Source organism: Papio anubis, unplaced genomic scaffold (assembly GCF_008728515.1).
Source record: "Papio anubis isolate 15944 unplaced genomic scaffold, Panubis1.0 scaffold471, whole genome shotgun sequence".
NCBI lineage: Eukaryota > Metazoa > Chordata > Mammalia > Primates > Cercopithecidae > Papio > Papio anubis.
In genome coordinates, this window is record NW_022164898.1 from 1,414 (window position 1) to 24,060 (window position 22,647).

Genomic DNA, 22,647 nt, shown 5'->3' on the forward strand with positions numbered 1-22,647 from the left:
AGACACAGAGTGCTGATGGGTGCACATACAATCCTCTGGTTAGATATAAAAGTTCTCCAAGTCCCCATTAGTTCAGGAGCCCAGCTGGCTTCACCCAGTGGATCCTGCCCTGGGACTGAAGGTGGGGCTGCCTGCCAATCCCCAACCGCACCTGCACTCCTCAGCCCTTGGGCTGTCCATGGGACTGGGGCCATGGAGCAGGGGAGGGCGCCCGTAGGGGAGGTTCAGGCCACGGGAGCCCACCACAGTGGGAGGAGCTCAGATGTGGCCGGCTGCAGACCCCGAGCCCTGCCCCACCGGGAGGCAGCTAAACCTGGTCAGAATTTGAGTGCAGTGCCCCCAGCGGGCACTGCTGGGGGATCCCGCGCAACCTTGGCAGCTGCTGGCCCGGGTGTTCAGCCCCTCACTGCCCTGGGCTGGTGGTGGCTCGGTGTGCGGGCCCACCTAGCCCCTGCCGGCGCCCACGCTTGCGGGAAGTCACTCTGGCCCGGGAGCTCCGTGTGCAGCCCTGGTTCCTGCCCGGGCCTCTCCCTCCACACCTCCACACAAGCAGAGGGAGGCAGCTTTGGCCTCAGCCAGCCCAGAGAGTGGCTCCCATGGTGCCGTGGTGGGCTGAAGGGCTCCTCAAGTACCGTCAGAGTGGATGCCGAGGCTGAGGAGGTGCTGAGAGTGAGGGCTGCTAGCACATTGTCACCTCTCACTACTACTCCCAGGAGACACAGACACGTGGAATAAGTCTCAGAAAAGGCACACTGGCAGCACAGGAAGGCACTGCTCCTTTGTCGCTATTCTGATTTTCCTCTCCTTGCATTGTTTTTAAAAAGCACATTACAGCCTAAGATCAATGTCAACACTGGGTCCCCTTGAAGAAGCAACTCTTTGAACCCCTCTCTGGCTGTTGGATGGAAGGCAAATGCTTTTGGGTTTTCTTCCTCCTTTACTTTTTTGGAGGAGGGTAGCTGGGAGTAGGGAGTGGGGTAAAGCCCACTACTGGGGTAGCATTTTGAAGATTCAACGCTGGTATACGCATGTCCTTCCGGGTGAGTTGACCTGTGGCGTCGCACAGTGATCCTGGGCCCTTTATGCCTGCTGTAGATCAGAACTGTTTTCTTACCTTTAAACGTAATGACGAGTATGCTTCAGTATGTTTAGCAAAATCACTCTCTTGAATCACTTAACTTTTGAGATTAAAAAAAAAAAAAAAGCCATACCACAGCTGTCTTTATGCAAGCAAGAGTACAACTACTCCAGCGTGATCTGTCATCTAAAGACTTGAAAACAAAAATAAAGTTACTTATAGTCACTGCGTAAGGAGAGATGGAATGTATTCTAATTAACACAGACCTTTGAAAGGCTATACTAAGTATAGAACTTTTAAACCTTGCTTTGTATGAATTGTACCTTTTGAGCATAAGCTGCACTTTTATTTTCTAATGCAGAGGATAAACAAGTTAAATACATTCTTTGAGGATAGCAGCAGACATTCTGTTTGGCACCACATTACAATGTGCTTATTTATACGATATACACATTTCCTTAGAAATCATGGCCAAGATGTGAGGGTGGAATGCACAAAACAGACGCTGAGGAGAAGGAGGGCAGTGTTTCACAAAATACAAAGAAAAGGACCAAAAGAATTCTAACTCTATTAACTTTTCCAAATATTCCTATCCCTTTAGTTAACATCATCTTATTGTATCATTATGCCACTAAGGGAGAGGGGTTTTGACTCTGTTGGGTTTTATTTGAATGAGTGCATAACAGCCTATATTTGAAGGAAAATGTCTCCTTCCCATCTCCTACAAAACTCCAAATATCAGGTGCAAGAGTTATGTAGAAGGAAAAGAGGCGGAAATAGAAAAAAAAAAAAAAAAAAAAGACCCTTATAAGTAGTGAATGCCAAGGGAAAATAACATGATGATTTCAGAGGAGACTCTGCAAATTAGTCTTTCTTGGAGAACATAGGCAAATAACTATGTATTATTGAAATTTCATCACTGTATCTTTTATATCAATACCCTCACCACTATATATCTTGTATCTCCACAGTATACCATTTACCTGAAAACGTAATTGTGGGTTTTATGAGGCCAGAAAAATGAACTGAGTTTTCATCGTTAACCAAAGACCTCAAATGAGGGGAGTCAACAGTGATCACGGGGGAAAGTACTTTTTTTTTCAGATGATTTTATTTGATATTTAAAACAGGGAGCTATAGTGCATTCTAGTTTACACTTATGCTCCAACATGTGTTGTGGAAACTTAGGGTACCTACCTATTTCATCTGACACATGCTCGTTTCTGATTCAGAATCAGCTTGGGCTCCTGCAGTAGGCCCAGGTCTCGGCTGACTCTGACTTCCAATACAAAAGCCATCACTAGCATTCTATAAAGAGAACTGCTCTTAACATTAGGGACTGAGAGAAGTCCATGGGATAAAAAGGAAAGGGTTTTCTCATGAGAAAACATGTCAGGAAAATAAAGAACATCTTCTACCTCTGTTTCAGATTTTCAAAATGCTTATTTTAAACCAAGTATTATTTCTGTGTCCAAAATAAGTTTTAAGGATATCTGTTCTTCCATACAAAATAGGTTAGGCTGCGGGCTTCTTACAGAACTCATGGATGGTTCTGCTTATGATACTCTGCATGCTACTCTTTAGTGGGTGAGGAGTTTCAGGTTGCCTAGCAACTTGCTGACTTGTAAAACTCATCTTTCCCTCACAGAAAGAAAGGAAGGAAAACAAAGCAAAGTCAAAAGTGAAAGACAATCTTTAGAGTTTCAGGAGTAAATCTATATGTGGCTTTTGTCAAGCACTTAGATGGATATCAATGCAGCAACTTGTTTTAAAAAATGAACAATTTGGCCGGGCATGGTGGCTCACACCTGTAATCCCAGCAATTTGGAAGGCTGAGGCAGGCAGATCACCAGAGGTCAGGAGTTTGAGACCAGCCGGACCAACATGGAGAAACCCCATCTCTACTAAAAATGCAAAAATTAGCCAGGTGTGGTGGTGCATGTCTGTAATCCCAGCTACTCGGGAGGCTGAGGCAGGAGAATCACTTGAACCCCAGAGGCAGAGGTTGCAGTGAGCTGAGATCGCGCCATTGCACTGGAGCCTGGGCAACAAGACCGAAACTCCACCTCAAAAAAAAAAGATGCACAATTTAACTTCCCAAAAAAGTTGTTACTTGCCTTTTCCAGTTGTTGACAAACACACTAGGGTGTGATATTCTATTTTATGTTATGTTAACGTAATGTATAAACTCAAGGCTTTTTATTCTTTGTGATAAATCCTGTTTTAACATGTCACAAAAGAGGAACCACCATTCTAATTAGATTTACTATATCAAGATGTGGTTCAAATAAGACTACTGGAGTTCAGTGAACACTAAAACTATGAAACAATTACTTTTTCTATTAAAAAAACACCATGGATTTAACTTATGAAAATCCAAATATAGGATAGTAATTTTTCTTTATTTTTTAAGCAAACTGAATTTTTGTAAGACTATTGCAGGTGTTTAAAAAGAAAGACAAATTGTTTAATCTAATATTGTAAGTAGTTGTCATATTCTGGAAAATTTAATAGTTTTAGAGTTAAGATATCTCCTCTCCTTGGTTAGGCAAGGAGAAAGCTCCTCAGCACTGTGGAACAATGCCCTGGCTTTAAGGTTTAGCTGTACCTCATGCTTCTTCTGAAAATCCTATTTGTTGGTTATAATCACAGAAACTGATTAGTTGGTCAGTTTAAAGTACTCATCACTCTGGATAGACTGAGATGTTCCCTCACAACAGATGATCTGTAGCACTGTAAGATACTGACCTTTACAACTGTTTAATCATTTTATTTTTGTACAGTATTAGTGACTATGTTATTTTGTTTCCTTTTTTTCTTTTTTTTTTTTTTTTTGTATTTTTAGTGGATACAGGGTTTCACTGTGTTAGTCAGGATGGTCTCGCTCTCCTGATCTCATGACCTGCCCATCTCGGCCTCCCAAAGTTCTGGGATTAGAGGTGTGAACCATTGTGCCCATCCTTGTCCCATTTTTGTAAATCAAATGACATTTTAAAAGAGGATTCTGACAGTAGATATTTTGTATGTATGTATTTATGTTGTACAAATAAAAATAATAAATGACAAAAAAAATGACTACATTACAAGAGGGCAAATAAACTGTAATTTATTTTATTGTGATACCTCCTTGATTTGCTCCAAATCTGTGTGTGGACCTACAGGTCAGCTTTTTTCAGCCACTCCTTCATCTTCTGATATAAAATTAATTTTCTTCACGAACCCTCTGGGAAAAATCTGTAGGCTTAGGACGTTATAATGATAAATGGTAGATGAAAAGCTTTAAAAATTCATGTTTATATAATTACTCCTCAGGCCATGGTTCTCTCAACTCAGGGACTCTCCATCCCCCAAACACTAGCCCCCACCTCTCCTCAGAGTCACAGATGTGTCACCCTCACACACAGCAGGAACAAAATTACCACATTTCTCCAACCTTTTACCACATCCAGTGATCAAAATCCCACGCCCAGAAGACCAAATATCACCCTTCCCGTGGCCTCATTGGTAGATGCCCTGCACATGTTTGGGGCATGAACCAGGTCTAATGACAATGACACAGATCTCTCAATGGCTTTCCAAATTACTTGATATCCTACTACACCTTGATAATTCCTTTATTCTTTTTTTTTAAAAAAAAAAACGGAATCTCACTTTGTCACCCAGGCTGGAGTGCAGTGGCACGATCTCAGCTCACAGCAACCTCCACCTCCTATAATTCTCCTGCTTCAGCCTCCCAAGTAGTTGGGACTACAGGCGCATGCCCCCACACCTGGCTAATTTTTTTTTGTATTTTTAGTAGAGATGAGGTTTCACCATGTTGGCCAGGATGGTTTCAATCACCTGACCTCGTGATAGGCCCGCCTTGGCCTCCCAAAGTGCTGGGATAACAGGCTTTTGCCACTGTGGCCAATCTGAAAATTCATTTATTCTTTCATGCTTTATATTTCAAACTTTTCCAGGCCTTTTATTTGTCACAAATACTCACATTTCATCTCACTTGCTGTGAATTTGTGCACTTCCTCCTGCACTGATGTATCAGGTAATTTGAAAAAGTATTTGGGTCACTGCCATGTGAAGTCGGCAAATATCCCCACATTCTTATTCTCATGTTTTTAAATTGAAAAATTGTGTTGTGCCCCGGTTCAGCCTAATTATATCACTTCTTTCCTGCCCTCTAGAGACTACTTTGTTAATCGTGAAATCGTTTAATAGCAACCACCTTATAATTCCCCACCAAACCACTTTAATTGATTAAATCTCTTTATCATTGAAACAATCCCCTAATTCAAATTAGTTTATGAGCAGCTCCTACCCCATATCATTTTTCCCTTAAAAAGAGCCTGAAAAGATCAGCATTCACTAAGTTACAATCTCCTCACATCCCCCACACATTAGACTTAGTAACATCACCAATAATGTCCATAATGATGTCTATGTTAATAAATCTTTATTAGTGCACAGTTATCTCCCCACAGTTAAATCCAATGAGTTCCTCTGTGATTTGATAAAGCATAATTGGACCCTGACCTTATTTGGGGATGATTACATTTCTCAGGCTTCTTTGACACCTTGGGCTCCTGACTGCCTTTAAACTACCTGCTTTCCCCTTCCCAGTGTTTCCCCAGGGTCCTCTCTCCCCTTCCCAGTGTCTTTCACAAGGTCTTCTCTTCTCCTCAACGTTTGGAATAAAACCCTAGTTTATTTTTGTGTGTGTTTGTTTTTGTTTTTGTTTTTTGAGATGGAGTTTCACTCGTGTTGCCCAGGCTGGAGTGCAATGGTGCAATCTCGGCTCACTGCAACCTCTGCCTCCCAGGTTCAAGTTCTTCTCCTGCCTCAACCTCTCGAATAGCTGGGATTACATCCACACACCACCATGCCCAGCTAATTTTTTTCTATTTTTGGTAGAGACTGGGTGTCACCACGTTGGCCAGGCTGGTCTTGAACTCCTGACCTCAGGTGATCCACCCGCCTCAGCCTCCCAAAGTGCTGGGATTATAGGCGTGAGCCACCGTGCCTGGCCATGTTTTTTTAATCACATGTTTTCCCCACTAGACTAATTGCAGAAAAGCCAGCTTGAGAAACCTAAGTATCCCATTGACTGTTACCCTTCTCATGCAATACTATGGGGACCTCTCAAGACTCTATTCTAGACCCTGTTTTCTCTTTTACACTTTCTTAAAAATCTCATGCATCTCTTCAATTGATTTAATTTCTTCTATAGTTTTCTGTCTGATGACAATGTCTAAAAAATTTGTTTAGATTTCAGTACAGAGGTATCCTTCCAACTTGCAAACAGGCACTTAAAACATATCTCATAGTGAAGCCATTAACTCCCACCTCCCTGACCATTTACTGCCCTTTAGTCTCCAGTCTAAAGTGATGGCTGCACTGGAGACCCAGAGATTTAGCAGCAGCACAAAGTCTCAGAGCCACGTAACTAAATCAAGGGCCACTGTTATCTGCACCCTGAGCATTATTATCACGCTCCACTTTCATCCCAGATTCAAACATATGTTTCCACCCTATATTCACTATGCTTCTGTTTCACTTTAAATTGTCAGTTCATCAGAGGTTATGCTTTTGGTTCTCTGTTATTTTGTTTCTTGTGTTTTGTTTTTTGTTTTTGAAAAGGACCTCGCTCTGTCATTCAGGCAGAAGTGCAGCGACAGGACACACATTACTTTTTTAAACTGCCACCTAAGTAAGCATTCTCTCTTCTCCTCATCGTTTTGAATAAAACTCTACCTTTCCTTCCACTGATTTAATTTCTCATTATACATTTATTTATCTTTGTGAGTTTTTAAGGGCCCGTTTTCCCCACTAGACTAGTTGCAGAAAAGCTAACTGCAAAAACATGTCATTTCCCATTGACAATTACCCATGAACTATAATTCCACAGAAATTCCATATGCACAGTCATCTAATCTGCCCTTATTTGGCCTTTACAAACTGCCTGTGTTGGATTAAAAATCATCTACAGATAAAAATGTATTGATAAAATAATGGAAGTTGAAGCTGGCTGGTAAAAATGTTTTCCATTGCTCATCAAAACAGAAATAAATGGATTTACCTGTTGACTCTACATTACGTTTCATTGGAATATGCCTACTTTTATGCAGTGCCATGCTGTTTAATTGCTGCAGTTGTGTAATATATTTTGAGACCAGGTAGTGTGATTTGTCCTGCCTTTTTTTTTTTTTTTTTTTTTTTTTATGGAGTCTCGGTCTGTCGCCCAGGCTGGAGTGCAGTGGCACGATCTCATCTCACTGCAACCTCCGCCTGCCAGGTTCAAGCGATTCTCTTGCCTCAGCCTCCCAAGTAGCTGAGACTACAGGCATGTGCCACCACACCTGGCTACTTTTTTTGTATTTTTAGTAGAGACGGGATTTCACCATGTTAGCCAGGATGGTCTCGATCTCCTGACCTTGTGGTCTGCCTGCCTCGGCCTCCCAAAGTACTGGGATTACAGGCATGAGCCACTGCACCCAGCCTACTTTATTCTTTCTGTTCAAAATTGCCTTGACTATTCAGGGTCTTCTGTGGATACACATGAAATTTAGAATTGTTTTTTAAATTCTATTTAAAATACTTCTGGAATTTTTATAAAAATTGCATTGAATCTATAGACCATTGCTGGTAGCGTGGACATTTTCACAATATTAATTCTTCCAATAGATAAACATGCCATATCTTTTGGTTCATTTGTGTCTTATTTAGTTTATCTTATCAATGTTTTATACTTTTGTGTAGAAATATTTCACCCCCTTGGTTAATTGTATTTCTAAATATTCTATTTGATGTTATCGTAAATGAGATTGCTAATCTTAATCCTTTTCTTCACCTATATCCAACTTCAGTAGCTTTAAAGTGTAAGCATAATATGTATGAGAATTTGGCAGATGAGAGGAACTCAAATTTTGTAGTTCTGTAGGATACAGGTTCCCAGTTCAGCACCCTGTGTCGCTGCTTGGGTGCATGGGGGACACTAGGTACTGGACTGGGTGGAAATGCTGGGGACTTTAAGGCCTAGTTCATGCAGGCAGAAAATAAAAGTTTCTGATCCTGGGTACTCTCCAAATGGTGGGACATGGGAAGGGAAAAACCACAAACATTAGAAAAAAAAATTCTATTGTGAAAAACCACTCTCTCGTGCTGACCTCTTCTGAATCCTTGTGCCCCATACTCTCCTGCCCAGATGGTGATGCAATTCTCCTTCAGCCCCTGACACAGCAGGTGTTAAACATATGGTCAACTGGGCACAATGGCTCATACCTATAATCCCAGCAGTTTGGGAGGCCAAAGTGGGAAGATCTCTCAAACCCAGGAATTCAAAGCCAGCCTAGGCAACATGACAAAACCCCATCTCTATAAAAAAAAAAAACAAAAATTAGCCAGGCATAGTGGCACATGCCTGTTGTCCCAGCTCCTTGGAAGGCAGAGATGGGATTGTTTGAGCCCTGGGAGGTTGAGGCTGCAGTGAGCCATGAATGTTCCACTGCACTTCAGTCAAAGTGGCAGAAAGAAATGCTGTCTCAAAAACAAACAAACAAGAATGATATAATGGTCTGTGTTTACATAGAAGGAGTTGAGCAGAGAAAGAATTTGGTTAATACTGTTAAGTTCTTCATGGCTATGATGAATGACAAATTTGTAAAGTGAACATATTAACATTGAGAGTTCTGTAAATATGGGTTATGATGAGCATTATGTGGCAATAAAAGTTGTCATATTCAATGAACTGTAAGCACATGATCAATGAATTTTTAAGCACAACCCCAACAATATTTATTTTATTCTCAAGTCACCCCTGTGAGGTAGGCAGTAATCATGCCAGGTCCTTGTGATTTGACTGATGGTGGAATGAGGCAGAGAGTGTGAGAGTCACCCAGCAGTGGGGAGCAGAGAGGAAATGGGAATGGACTGGAGTTCACTCATCTAACTCGGTCTTCCTCTGCGTGGTGCTCTTATGTCTCTCCATAAAGTTCAACGGGGTGTGGGCTTCATAGCTGGTGACCCAAGGATCCAAGAATTAAGTGAGGACCCAGCCCAACCTCATCTAAAGAAATAACACCTAAGTGTTCAATATATTTACAGAAGATCTATGAGGCTATTAATTAAATGTATACTATGTGCCAAGCACTGTGTTAAGCAGGGGCTTATGAGCTCCAGTTGACTTATTCTTTGGGAAACCTAAATACGGAGGAGATCACTAGCCTCATTTTACACATGTAGGGACTGCTGCTTAAAGGGAGTAAATGTATATACAGGGTCACTTGGCTGGTAATTGGTGAACTGGGGTCTCTAACACAGGCCACCTGACCCTGTACTTCAAGAAAGCTGGAGAGCCTCTTCCCAGCTGTCTATGAAAAGGCCAGAAACAGCAGAGAATAGCATTTGAACCTTTGATAAACAGGTGAGCTTTGCTTCTACTGATAGAGTACAATTCTGCTTCCTATGCTCCAAAGTCTCATTTTCCTAAAACTGAGGTTTGATGAGTGCTATGGTTTGGATGTTGTTTATCGGAAAAACTCATGTTGAAATTTGATGCCCAATGTGGCAGTGTTGAAAGGGTGAAACTAGTGGAAGATCTTGGATCTTGGAGATAGATCCCTCATAAATAGATTAAAGTGCTTATGTCAGGATACAAAAGGCCTTGCACTCATTCATTCTCTCCAGAGTAGATTGTTAAAAAGAGCCTGGCTTTCTCAATTTCTCTCTCTCTTTCACTTCCCTGTCATCATGTGATCGCTTTGCACAGGCCAATCCCCTTCCACTTACTGCTATGAGTGAGAGCAGAATAAAGCCCTCACCAAAAGGATGCCAGCTCCATGTTTCCTTTTGTATGAACTTGTTTTTATTCTATTGGGTGTATATTTAGCAGTGGAATTGTTGTGCTATGTGGTAACTCTATGTAAGTATTTGGAGCAGCTGCTAAAATGTTTTCTGAAATGGCTACTTCATTTTACCATCACATGAGAACCATATAAGGGTTGTGATTTCTCCACATCCCCCTCCCCATATACTTCCTATCTACTTAAATACACCCATACTAGTAGGTGTGAGTGACTTCTGATTGTGACTTTGATTTTCAATTTCCTAATTAATAACAATGTTGAGCATCTTTTCATGAGCTCATTGGCCACTTGAATCATTTATTTACTGACATGTTGTCATCACTAAGAATCAAAATGTTGTCTGATAGAGTATTTTTCTAAATTAATTTACTTGTGAGAAATTTACAAGGGCATAAAATAATTTACTCAGTAAATGTAATTGTCTTGTTTAATTTTAATGTTTTAGATGATTTTTTTGTTTTGCTTTTTGAGACAGTCTCCCTCTGTCACCCAGGATGGAGTGCTGTAGGAAGATCATGCCTCACTGCAGCCTCAACCTTCCAGGCTCAAAGGATCCTCTCATCTCAGCTTCCCAATTAACTGGGAGTTGAGGCATGCACCTCCACATCCAACTCTGTACTTTTTGTAGAGATGGGGTTTTGCTGTCTTGCCCAGGCTGGTCTTGAATTCCTGGGCTCAAGCAATCTGTCCATCTTGGCCTCCCAAATTGCTGGGATTTCAGATGTGAGCCATCATGCCTGGCCATGATGACTTGGTTTTCTTATTGGCATATTCTATACTGGCCAAATAAATTATCTGCAGTCTCAGTCCTTGTGGGGTAAGCAAAAATAATAACATAAAATAAAATCTACATTAATTTTGCATAATTATATACTAATTTTATATCCAAATCCATAACTTATATTGGCCTAGTTTTAAAGTTTTTTAAACAATATATGGGCCGGGCGCGGTGGCTCAAGCCTGTAATCCCAGCACTTTGGGAGGCCGAGACGGGCGGATCACGAGGTCAGGAGATCGAGACCATCCTGGCGAGCACGGTGAAACCCCGTCTCTACTAAAAATACAAAAATCCGTCAAGGAGAGGCTATGGGTTGCTTCAGTCCCAGCTACCGGGAGGCTGAGGCAAGAGAATGGCGAAACTGGGGGCGTGAGCTTGTGCAGTGAGCTGAGATCCGGCCACTGCATCTGTGCCTGGGTGACAGAGCCAGACTGCCTCAAAAACAATATATGTAATGGCCATGTAAATCAAAACATGGCTTCTTTAAATTAAAATAGATTTGAAAAAACACCAAAATCTTAAAAAATATTTTTAAAAGGGACATTTAAAACAATAAGTAATTTTCGATATGCTCCCAAGTATTTAAAATTTATTGCTTTTTTTACTTTCTAAATATTCTTATTTCAATTCTTGTAGCCTATGTGTTAAGAAAATTATTTATTACTCTCGGTTTTCTAACTTATTACCAAAATGTTGTTTATATTAATACATTTTAAAAACTCTATCAATAGTTTTAATATTGTTTATTCTTAATAATATTTACATGTGTCTTTCATATTTTCTGTATCTTTTCAACTGTATTAATGAATCAGAGAATATTCAATAAAAGGTCAAAAGGCAATGTCTCTTGTTTCATTTGTCAAATCAACAATCTGTGAAAATTGGATTATATTAAAAGATAATGTGACTATCTTGAACATCAACTGATTCTCCTCCATGTTCTGATTTATGCTGTCTGACTCCACTTTGTGAAAAAGCAAGCCCAGCAGGGACCAACAGGCAGAAGGCACTGCACACAAGTCCAGCTTGAGAGCAAAATGCATGTAGTTCCTAACATTTCAAGCTGTCTGGAAGAAGTTCTGAGAAGATCAAGACTAGAGAAGGCTGTGAAACTGACTTAACTTGACCTCTAAGGACAACAAACTGAAAGAACAGCAGAGGACCCAGGCCTTGCCTTCTACTTTTTCAGACTAAGGAGTTGTGATTACCATAAAAGAAAAGCAGAAATCCAAGCTCTGCTGCTCTGGCTCCATATTGGTAGAGGCTGCCGCCATCACTTGGGCTCCAACAGGGAGGTGCTGCTAGGACTGCACACCTCTTGGAGCCAGTGGGGACCCCGGCCCCTTCTGAGTTGGAGCTGGAGCTCCCCAGTGCCGCTGCAGGTGCCCAAGAACCTGCTCTGCAAGAACCAGCAGGAACCCCTTCTGGGCAGGGCTCCAGCCACCCAAACTGTAGCAGTGGGTCTGAGCCTCCCAGTGCTCTTGGAAGGGGCTGGAAACAGGCAGGATTTACCCTCCCAGTGCAGCTGCAACCACCGGACCAGGGCTGCAGACCTGGACCTCCCACTTAACGGGCAGGCAGGAGCAGGGGACAAGACGGAGACCTGCCCTTTCTGAGTTGGTGGGGCAGGAGCTTCTGGATGCAGCTGCTGCTGGTTGCCCTCCCAGGCACAGGGCCCTGGGCATCTCTGCAGCCTGCACCGTCAGTGGCCCCAGAAAGGATCTCCACGCACCCTTCCTCCTGTCCCTGCAGGCTCGGTGGTGTCTGGTTCCACTGCCTAGCTTCCATCTGCTCCTGGGGCCTGCTCCAATCTCAGAGCAGGGATTGGGGGCCAAACCCCAGGAACCTTGAATGGCAGCGCGAGGCTGATTGATTCCTAAGCAGAAGGGGTCAGGTCCCCAGTAAGGCCCCACATCCAGGCCTATTCTCTTAAGAGACAAAATAACGGAATTGATGGATTATGGCTCTGGACCAAGTGGAAGAACTCTTAAAGTAGAAGTATTTGTGTGAGAGGTTTCACAGAATAGGATGGTGCAGTCAGTCCCTTTACCCAGAAATCAAGAGAATCTGCAGTAGATCAGGATGGGAATGCTGTCACATACCTGTATTCCCAGCATGCAGCCGTAGATACGGGGAGGGATAGCATTAGGAGAAATACCTAACGTAGATGACGGGTTGATGGATGCAGCAAGCCACCTATGTATACCTATGTAACAAACCTGCACATTCTGCACATATATCCCAGAACTTAAAGCATAATAATTTAAAAAGTGTCTGTTCATATTCTCTGACCACTTTTTAATGGGGCTGTTTGTTTTTTTTCCTTATAAATTTGTGTAAGTTCCTTATAGATACTGGATATTAGTCCTTTGTCCGATGCATATTTTGCAAAATTTTTCTCCCATTCCGTAGGTTGTTTACTCTGTTGATAGTTTCTTTTGCTGTGCAGCAGCTCTTTAGTTTAATTAGATCCCATTTGTCAATTTTTTGCTTTTGCTGCAATTGCTTTTGATGTCTTTGTCAGGAAATCTTTGTCCATTCCTATGTTCAGAATGATATTGCCTAGATTGTATTCCAGGGATTGTGTAGTTTTGGGTTTTACATTTAAGTCTTTAAGCCATCTTGAGTTGACTTTTATATATGGTGTAAGGAAGGGGTCCAGTTTCTATCTCCTGCATATGGCTAGCCAGTTATCACAGCACTCTTTACAGAGTAGAAAATCCTTTTCACGTTGCTTGTTTTTGTTAGCTTCGTCCATGATCACATGGCTGTAGGTGTGTGGCCTTATTTCTGGACTCTGTATTCCAGTCTATTGGTCTATGTGTCTGTTTTTGTACCAGTGCCTTGCTGTTTTGGTTAACTGTTGCCCTGCGGTATAGATTGAAGCCAGGTAATGTTATGCCTACAGTTTTGTTCTTTTTGCTTAGGATTACCTGGGCTATTTTGACTCCTTTTAAAATGGAGACATTAAAAACCATTGAAAATATCAAGGAAGCCAGGAGCTTGTGTTTTGAAAAAATTAATAAGATAGGCCACTATCTAGGCTAATAAGGAAGAAAAGAGAGAAGATTCAAATAAACACAATCAGAAAATACTAAGGGGATATTGCCACTAACCCCAAAGAAATACAAGTAACCATCAGAGTATATTATGAACACCTCTATGCATATAAAGTAGAAAATCTAGAAGAAATGGATAAGTTCCTTGATATATACCACACTCCCAAGACTCAACCAGGAAGAAATTGAATCCCTGAACAAACCAATAGTGAGCTCTGAAACTGAGGCAGTAATACCCAGACTACCAGCTGAAAAAACCCTAGAACTAGATGGATTCACAGTTGAATTCTACCGGATGTACAAAGAAGAGCCGGTACCATTTATGCTGAAAATGTTCAAAAACATTGAGAAAAACTCATTCCTAACTCATCCTACAAGGCCCACATCATCCTGTTACCAAAACCTGGCAGAGATGCAACAAAGAAAGAAAACTTCAGGCCAATATCCTGACGATCACAGATGCAAAAATCTCAACAAAATACCGACAAACCAAATCCAGCAGCACATGGAAAAGTTCATCTACCATGATCAAGTAGGCTTTATTCCTTCAAGGTTGGTTTAGCATATGCAAATCAATAAACGTGATTAATCACATAAACAGAACTAAAAACAAAAACCATATTATCTCAAAAGATGCACAAAAGGCTTTTCATAAAATTCAACATCTATCATGTTAAAAATCCTCAACACACTACGCATTGAAAAAACATATCACAAAATAAGATCCATCTATAACAAACCCACAACTACCATTGTACTGAATAGACAAAAGCTTAAACCATTCCCCCTGAGAACCAGAACAAGAGAAGAATGTCCACTCTCATCATCCTATTCAACATACTGCTGTAAGTCCTGGCCGGAGCAACCAAGCAAGAGAAAGAAAAGGCATCTGAGAAGGAGAGAGGATTTGAAATAACCCTCTTCACAAACGTAATAATAGTATGATTCTATACGCAGAAATCCATTTAGTTCCTACCCAAAGGCTCTTAGCACTGATAAACAACTTAGTTATTTACCAAGTCTCAGGATACAAAAGCAATGGACAAAAAAATCCATAGCATTTCTATACACCAACAACATCCAATCGAGGGCCAAATCAAGACTGCAATCCCATTCACAATAGCCATAAGAAAAATAAAGTACCAGGAAATACATCTAACTAAGGATGTGAAAGATCTCTACAATTAGATTATAAAACACTGTTGAAAAGAAATTAGACATGATAGAAATCAATGGAAACACATTCTATGCTCATGAATAGGAAGAATCAATATTGTTACAATGGCATTGCTGCTCAAAGCAATTGATAGTTCGATGCTATTCTGATCAAACAACTGAAGTCATTTGGCACAGAAATTAGAAAAAAAACTATCCTAAAATTTCTATGCAACCAAGAAAGAGTTGGAATAGCCAAAGAAATCCTAAGCTAAAAGAACACAATTGGAGGCATCACATTAACCTAACTTTTCAAATTATATTCCAAGACTTCATTAACCAAACCACCATGGGTCTGGTACAAAAACATAGACAAATGGAACAGGTTAGAGAACCCAGAAATAAAGGCAACCCTATAACCTTCTGATCTTTGACAAAGTCTACAATAACAAGCAATGAAGAGCAGATTTTGTATTCATTAAATGGTACTAGGATAACTGGCTAGCTATATGCAGAAGATTGATACTGCACCAGTCCTTTTACCATATACAAAAATCAATTGAAGATGGATTAAAAACCTACACGTAGGACCTAAAACTATACAAATCCTAGACAAAAACATAAGACATACTATTCTAGACCTAGGCCATAGCAAAAATTTCAAGACCAAGTCTCCAAAGGTAATTGCAATAAAAACATATATAGACACATGGTACCTAAAAGATTATCCTCAGCAAAAGAAACTATCAACAGAAAAAACAGATAACCTATAAAATGAGAGAAATACTTTCAAACTGCATCTGACAAAGGTCTCATATCCAGAATCTACAAAGGGCTTGCACCCTCTGAAACCACAGCCTGAGCTGTACCTTGGCCCCTTTTAGCCACTGCAGTAGCAGCTGGGACAGGGCACCAAGTCCCGAGGCTGCACGCAGCAGCGGGGCCCTGGGCCTGACCTGCAAAACCAGTTTTTCCTTTTAGTCCTCCAGACCTGTGATGGCAGTGGCTGCTGCAAAGGTTTCTGACATGCCCTGGAGACTTTTTTTTTGTTTTTTGTTTTTTTTTTAAGACGGAGTCTCGCTCTGTCCCACAGGCTGGAGTGCAGTGGCGCAATCTTGGCTCACTGCAAGCTCCGCCTCCCGAGTTCATGCCATTCTCCTGCCTCAGCCTCCTGATTAGCTGGGACTACAGGTGCCCGCTACTTTTTTGTATTTTTAGTAGAGACAGGGTTTCACCGTGTTAGCCAGGATGGTCTCCTGATCTCATGATCCGCCCGCTGGGGCCTCTGAAAATGTTGGGATTACAGGCTTGACCTACCAGTGAGCCACCGTCCAGCCCTGCCCTGGAGACATTTTGCCTGTTGTCTTGGTGGTTAACATTGGGCTTCTTATTACTTATGCAAATTTCTGCAGCAGGCTTGAATTTCTCCCCAGAAAATGGGTTTTTCTTTTCTATTGCATCATTAGTCGGCAAATTTTCCAAACTTTTATGCTCTGCTTCCTCTTGAATGCTTTGCTGCTTAGAAATTTATTTTGCTAGATACCCTAAATCATCTCTCTCAAGTTCAAACTTCCACAGGTCTCTAGGACAGGGACAAAATACCACCAGTCTCTTTACATAGCAATAGTGACCTTTACTCCGGTTCCCAACAAGTTCCTCATCTCCATTTGAGCCCACTGTAGCCTGGACCTTATTGTCCATATCACTGTCAGCATTTTGGTCAGGGCCATTCAGCAAGTCTCTAGGAAGTTCCAAACTTCCCCACATCTTCCTGTCTTCTTCTCAGCCCTCCAAACTGTTCCAGCCTCTGCCTTTTACCCCGTTCCAAAGTTGCTTCCACATTTTTAGTTATCTTTACAGTAGCATTCTGCTGTACTGGTACCAGTTTACTGTATTAGTCTGTTCTCATGCTGCTAATAAAGATATACCCAAGACTGGGTGATTATAAAAGAAGGAGGTGGCCGGGCTCAGTGACTCACGCCTGCAATCCCAGCACTTTGGGAGGCCAAGGCGAGCAGATCACGAGATCAGGAGATCGAGACCATCCTAGCTAACATGGTGAAACCCCGTCTCCACTAAAAATACAAAAAATTAGCAGAGCATGGTGGTGGGCACCTGTAGTCCGTGCTACTCGGGAGACTGAGACAGGAGAATGGTGTGAACCCGGAAGGTGGAGGTTGCAGTGAGCCGAGATCGCGCCACTGCACTCTGGCCTGGGCGACAGAGTGAGACTCCATCTCAAAAAAAAAACCAAAAAACAAAAAGAAAAAACAGGAAGGAAGTTTAGTTGACTCACAGTTCACATGGCTGGGGAAGCCTCACAATCATGAATCATGGTAGAAGGCAAATGAGGAACAAAGTCATGTCTTACATAGTGGCAGGCAAGAGAACTTGTGTGAGGAACTCCCATTTATAAAACTATCAGATCTCGTGAGACTTGTTCACTACCATGAGAACAGTATGGAGGGAACTGCCCCCTGACTCAGTTATCTCCACCTGGCCTCACTGTTGACATGTGGGGATTATTACAATTCAGGGTGAGATTTGGGTGGGAATACAGCCAAACCATTATCAGAAGGTATGTCTTTTTTTTTTTTTTTTTTTTTTTTTTTTTGAGATGGAGTCTCACTCTTTTGCCAGGCTAGAGTGCAGTGGTGCGATCTTAACTCACTGCAACCTCCGCCTCCCAGGTTCAAGCGATTCTTCTGCCTCCGCCTCCCAAAGTGCTGGGATTACAGGTGTGAGCTACCACGCCCGAGCAGAAAGTATATCTTTTCTCTAACACATTCTACTGTGATATATCTCATTTTAGTCATCTTATACCCAAGGTGCCTTTCAGCCTTGCTTGTAATTGAACTGTAATTTTTAGTTTGAATTTTACACTTGTGTCACAATTTAGCCATTAGATGTCCTTTCTTCACCTGAGTGGCTTCTTGAGGCTTTCTGAGGGCACTCTTGAAAGCATCTGTGCTTTTTGATAATAAGATATCCTGCCCCTAAACTGTAACTAGCTCATTTTCAAAGACTACTGGCTCCTTTTAGAGGAGACTAGTGTTAGAGATGAAAATCTGGGCTCTGGGAGGTACATGAAATTGTTCCACAGAATGAGGAGAGATAGACAGGATGACATGAGATAAGAAGCTACTTGAGTCAGCAGAGGAATTACTCTTTCAAAGAGTCAAGAGTTTCTGTTGCTGATTCCAGTTTAAGTTCTTTTCTGTCTCATAATCCCCAGTTTCCCCTTTTCTCTAGTAGTTTTGAGTCAAACATATATAAGAGCCCTTGAAAGAGAATATGTTTATAATGTCCTCTAGATGTAGACATTCCATTTCTTCTTTTTGAATCTTACTCCAAGTGGCCTGAATTGATTCCCCAAGTCTGCTGTTCAGTTTCTCCTTGTTGCCATCCCTTGAGACTCAACTGCCTGAAAAGTAAGAGAAACCCAGGCTTACCTCAAGGAAACACCAAAGAGAACATATGCACAACATTCTTGTATTAGTCTATTCTCACACTCCTTTAAAGAACTACCTGAGACTGGGTAATTTATGAAGAAAAGAGGTTTAATCGACTCAGAGTTCTGCAGACTATACAGGAGGCGTGGCTGTGGAGTCCTCAGAAAACTTACAATCATGGCAGAAGGCGAAGGGGAAGCAGGTGTGTTTTCATGTGGCAGTAGGAGAGAGTGAACACACTTATAAATAACTAGATCTCCTGAGAAATCTATCACAAGACTAACAACAGGGATAGCTGCCCCCATGATCCAGTCACCTCCCACCAGGCCCCTCTGCCAACACTGGGGATTACGATTCAACATGAGATTTTGGGTGGGGACACAGAGCCAAACCATATAATCTGGCAAATCAGATGTTGACCCACACAATTACTACCAAATACTCAGAGATACCAGGAAATCTCTGGATCCTTAAGGTTTTACTTAAAGCTCTCTTTTAACTCTTTATCGGCCGGGCAGAGTGGCTCACGCCTGTAATCCCAGCACTTCAGGAGGCCAAGGTGGGCAGATCACCTGAGATCAGGAGTTTGAGACCAGCGTGGTGGTCAACATGGCGAAACCCGGTCTCTACTAAAAATACAAAAATTAGCTGGGTGTGGTGGTGCGTGCTTGTAATCCCAGCTACTTGGGAAACTGAGGCAGGAGAATTGCTTGAACCTGGGAGGCGGAGGTTGTAGTGAGCCGAGATCATGCCACTGCACTCCAGCCTGGATGACTGAGTGAGACTCTGTCTCAAAAACAAAAACAAAAAAACCTCTTTATCCTCATGGGTGCTAATGGTGGTAGTGTTAATCTTACGGCATGTAGGATTGTTGGGCTCAGATTCTTAAAGGCCTTTGAATAAATGAAGCCATTCTTAATCTCAGTGTTATACTAGTCTGACATTTTAACTTTGAAGAATGATAGGAGGCTAGGTGCAGTGGCTCACGCTTGTAATCCCAGCAGTTTGAGAGGTCAGAGCAGGCGGATCACTTGAGGTCAGGAGTTCAAGACCATCCTGGCCAACATGGTGAAAGCCTCTCTCCACTAAAATTGCAAAAATTAGCTGGCTGTGGTGACGCCTGTAATTGCAGCTACTTGGGAGGCTGAGGCACGAGAATCGCTTGAACCTCGGAGGCGGAGGTTGCAGTGAGCCTAGATAGTGCCATTGCACTCCAGTCTGGGTGACAGAGGTAAACTCTGTGCAAAAAAAAAAAAAAAAAAAAGAAAGAAAGAAAGAAAGAAAAAGATAGCAGATGTAGCCAAATTAATATCAAGAACCATTAGAAGGCTGGCCATGGTGGCTCACACCTGTAATCCCAGCATTTTGAGAGGCTGAGGCGGGTGGACTGCCTGGCCAACATGGCAAAATCCTGTCTCTACTTAAAATACAAAAATTAGCTGGGTTTGATGGCACACGCCTGAAATTCTAGCTACTCGGGAGGCTGAGGCAGGAGAATAGCTTGAACCTGGGAGGTGTAGGCTGCAGCGAGCTGAGATCATCACACTCCAGCCTGGGTGACAGCGCAGACAAAGAAACAAACAACAAAACCAATTAAAAATGTAAAGAGATTCACCACAGACATTGAGGAGACTCCTTTCTGTTACTCCACATTTTTATATTCACTGTGTCCCATAACCACCAGTGAAGTTGTATGGCTGCGTTTCAGTCAGGTTTTGTATTTGTTGTGACTAGGTAGTTATCAGTACGTTTTCTAGTAATTTTTAGCCTGTTCCCATTTATTTTTTTTATATGAAATATACTGAGAATTCACATTATGGATGCAGGAAGCTGTAGTATGAATATAAATATATAGGATTTGACGTGAATGCGTACATACTTTGCCCTCTCTTTTTTTGTGTTCTGGGTTAATAACACCACTGCACAGATGTGATGCTGTCTACAACATTCTTTCCTTTTTGTTTCGCCTGTTTCTTCTGCTGTATTAAGCTACATGAGAGTAGCATTTTGGCCTTGTCACTGCTGTATCCTTAGTGTCTAAGACAAGACTGGACACATGTTAGGTGCTCTAAGAATATTTGTTTAATGAAAATATGATGCTGGTAGTTCTCCGCCTCAAACCCTTTTGGAAGGAAAATGATTGTTTTGGGATGTTGTAGGCTGTAAGTTGCAGGAAACCAAATTAAAACATCTTAAGTGATAAACCCATCATTCTGCTTAGTGGAAAGTCTTGGGTAAGGTGGGTTTTGGGGGTTGGTGAAGTCAGTGGCTCAGCAGCATGAGCTCTGCTGTCTCTGGGTCGGCTGCCCCAGCTGGTTCCTCATGGTCAGAAGGTGGCTGCCCGCACAGTGAGCAGCGGTGTGCTTCCCTGTTCACGTCATCTGGGAGACAGGGAGACTGGCTTTTGTTTGCTGGGGATTGTATGTTTGAGAACCTAAATGCAGTAGAGAAAGGGGAAAAATGAAAAACATTTCCTTTCTTGGTAAGGACAGAAAGGATGAATTGAAGAAAACTGCAAAGAGAGCGAGAAGCCTCAGCGTGCATGATTTTGGAGATGCTGAGGTATGGGGTTACTGAGGCTTGTGGAGCTCTTTTTAAAGGTTTGGAGGAAGGTGAGAATTCAGCCATGCTTAGATATGGGGAAGGAGCTACATGAGAGACATTTGTTCTTCTGAGGTGCCCATTTGGGCTCTTGCTCACCTTACAAACCTTAGCGCCTTAAAGAAATAACTAAAAAAGCTAAAGCAGAAAACAAAAATGGCCCATAGTCTCAGCTTCCAGATAATAACTAATGATTTCAAAAAATGAAATGGGCTGGGTGTGGTGGCTCATGCCTGTAGTCCCAGCACTTTGGGAGGCCGAGGGAGGTGGATCACCTGAGGTCAGGAGTTTGAGACCAGCCTGACCAATATGCTGAAACCTCATCTTTATTAAAAATATAAAAATTAACTGGGCTTGTTGGCATGCGCCTGTAGTCCCAGCTACTCAGGGAGGCTGAGACAGGAAAATTGCTTGAACCTGGAGGGCGGAGGTTGCAGTGAGCTGAGATTGCACCACTGCATTCCAGCTTGGGCATTGCAGCGAAACTCCATCTCAAAACAAACAAACAAACAAACATGCAAATTGTTAACTAATTTAAACAGTACAGGAAGGGGTAATGGGACCAGTCACTGTCTTTGTTGTGTGACACACACAGAATCGCCATGTTGTGTTTCTAGAGACACATCCTTCACAGGTTTCAGGATTCCTCCCAGGAGGCAGCCTGCAGCACATGCAGCTCCGCCTTGCCTGCCTGGTGATCTGTCCTGTGTGGAGGTGCCCGCTCTGCAGTCCTCCATCGTGGGGCATGTTGGCGTGCTTCTGCAGTTTATGTGATATTGCAGCGAGTGTTTTTATATATATACGTATATACGTGTTGGTGAACCTCTGCACATAGTGAGGCAAATTCCTAGTCATGGTGAGATTACTGGGTCGAAGTATGTGAACTCTTAAAGTTTCGACAGGTTTTGTCAAATTTCCCTCCGGAAAGGTTGCAGCAGTTTTCTTTCTGCCACGGCGCTTTCTCCTTGCTGGTGTCTTGGAGGTTTTCATTTCTGACCACCTGATAGGTACAGTAGTTAACTGTACAGCTGGAGTTGTATCTGTTGAATTGAGTGGGAAATTCAGTGTCTTTTTACGAGTTTGTTGGTCCTTTGTGTTCCTTTTCTGTGAACTGCTAAATGATTGCCTTTTCTGTATGATGTGTGTGAACTTTGTAAGTGAAGGAAATAAGCTCCTTGCTGCCATATGGTTATGAATATTTCTTCTTCTTCTCTTTTTTTTTTTTTGAGACAGAGTCTCACTCTGTTGCCCAAGCTGGAGTGTAGTGGTGTCTCGGCTCACCGCAACCTCCGCCTCCCAGGTTCATGTGATTCTCCTGCCTCAGCCTCCCGAGTAGCAAGATTACAGGTGCCCACTACCAAGCCTGGCAATTATTTTTTTTTGAGACGGAGTCACCCAGGCTGGAGTGCAGTGGGATGATCTCGGCTCACTGCAACATCCGCCTCCCGGGTTCAAGCGATTTTCCTGCCTCAGCCTCCTGAGTAGCTGGGATTACAGGCACACACCACCACACCCAGCTAATTTTTGTATATTTAGTAGAGACAGAGTTTCAGCATGTTGGTCAGGCTGGTCTCAAACTCCTGACCTCCTGATCTGCCCGCCTCAGCCTCCCAAAGTGTTAGGATTACAGGCATGAGCCACCGCACCCGGCCATTTTTGTATTTTTAGT